Source organism: Sapajus apella, unplaced genomic scaffold (genome assembly GCF_009761245.1).
Source record: "Sapajus apella isolate SASKATOON/1434 unplaced genomic scaffold, GSC_monkey_1.0 scaffold199, whole genome shotgun sequence".
Taxonomy (NCBI): domain Eukaryota; kingdom Metazoa; phylum Chordata; class Mammalia; order Primates; family Cebidae; genus Sapajus; species Sapajus apella.
The window spans coordinates 735,492-737,192 of NW_022437139.1; the positions used below are offsets into that span (position 1 = coordinate 735,492).

At 37.6% G+C, this 1,701-nt stretch overlaps 3 protein-coding genes across 3 annotated transcripts in view; 1 reads left to right on the top strand and 2 right to left on the bottom strand.

Moving 5' to 3' along the window:
* LOC116543866 (zinc finger protein 429-like) overlaps positions 1 to 1,701 on the top strand; it is a 785,602-nt gene that overhangs the window by 570,922 nt on the left and 212,979 nt on the right. The gene's annotated exons all lie outside the window — the stretch shown is intronic.
* The window catches only part of LOC116543870 (zinc finger protein 430-like), a 123,787-nt gene that overhangs the window by 121,860 nt on the left and 226 nt on the right, over positions 1 to 1,701 (bottom strand). The gene's annotated exons all lie outside the window — the stretch shown is intronic.
* Positions 1 to 1,701, bottom strand: part of LOC116543879 (zinc finger protein 726-like) — an 86,306-nt gene that overhangs the window by 3,732 nt on the left and 80,873 nt on the right. The gene's annotated exons all lie outside the window — the stretch shown is intronic.

A 1,701-nucleotide genomic window follows, 5' to 3' on the forward strand; every position in this document is an offset into this window, starting at 1 on the left:
AAAAAAAAAAAAAAAAAAAAAAAAAAAAAAAAAAAAAAAAAAAAAATTAAAAATAAGTTAATGAGTGAACTGTGAACACAGAGAACTATAAAAAATCAGAAAAGTGTAAGTAACAAAAATATTAAAAAAAAAAAAACAGCCCAGGTGTGGTGGCTCACACCAGTAATCTCAGCACTTTGGGAGGTCAAGGTGGGCCAATCACAAGGTCAGGAGATTGAGACCATTCTGCTCAACATGGTGAAACCCCTTCTCTACTAAAAATACAGAAATTAGCTGAGGATTGTGGCAGGCGCCTATAATCCCATCTACTTGGGAGGCTGAGGTAGGAGAATTGCTTGAACCGAAAAGGCAGAGATTACAGTGAGCCGAGATCACGCCACTGCATTCCAGCCTGGTAACAGATTGAGACTTCATCTAAAAAAAAAAAAAAAAAAAAGAAAAGAAAAGAAACCCGGAAATTAACTATTTTAAAAGTCACAGAAAAGAGAATCTTAGGAGCTGTGAGATAAAAGTGATATGTTGGCTGGGAGTATTCCTCATACATGTAAACCCAGCACATTGGGAGGTTGAGGCAGAGTATTATCTGAGGTCAGCAGTTTAAGACCAGCCTAACCAACATGGAGAAACTCTGTACCTACTAAAAATACAGACTTATTTAGGCTCTAAGTTTGTATGTGGTGGCGTATCCCTGTAATCCCAGCAACTCAGAAGGCTGAGGCACGAGAAACGCTTAAACCTGAGATGCAGAGGTTTTGGTGAGCTGAAATTGTTTCAGTGCACTCCAGCCTGAGCAAGAAGAGTGAAACCCTACCCCCACCAAACAAATGAAAAAAAAAAAAAAACGAAAAATGTACCAATACATAGACATAAAACACATTCATCAGCATGCTCTTGTTCAAAAGGTTGAAATAATATCTTGAAGATGTTCATAATGTTCAATGTGATGTACAGAGTAAATACAGTGTTTTTCAAAATTTCACATTCCATTTTGAGGAAATAAAAGTAGCAACCTCACCAGTATATGAAATCTCAAGAGACAATGAAGAACCCAACAGTCTTCAAAAGAAGAAACAATGATAAAGGCATTACAGTTTCTGATTTGAAAACACATTACAGGACGTTTTTGAGAGAGGGGGCTAAAAAAGAAAAAAAAGAAAAAACACTGCAGGCCAGGCACAGTCGTGCACGCCTGTAATCCCAGCTACTTGGGAGGCTCAGGCAGGAGAATCACTTGAACCTGGGAGGCAAAAGTTAATGGTGAGCTGAGATCGCACCACTGTACTCCAGCCTGGGTGACAAAGCAAGACTCCATCTCAAAAAAAAAAAAAAAAAAAAGCCAATGGAACAGAGACCACTAATCACACACATGTGAGTACACATGATGCAAAAAGAGAACTCATATGCCATGAAGAGGATTTTGGCTTTCACTGTAAACTTGAAGGCAGATCAATGTAGGAAAAGTAGACTCCTTGGAGAATTTGAAAGCATAAGAGAGAAGATGGCCCTATGTCAGAACACAACAAAACAAGCAAACCCCTCAGCCTTCCCAGAAACTATTTGCTTTGGAACAGAGCTTCCCAAAACACATTGTAGGGACTGGCTTTTTTTTTCTTTTTTTTCTTTTTGTCATTCCATTTTTATTTTTCTTAGTTACTTTGATTTGTGGTTTTTCTTTTTTTTTTTTTTTTTTCCCATTTATTT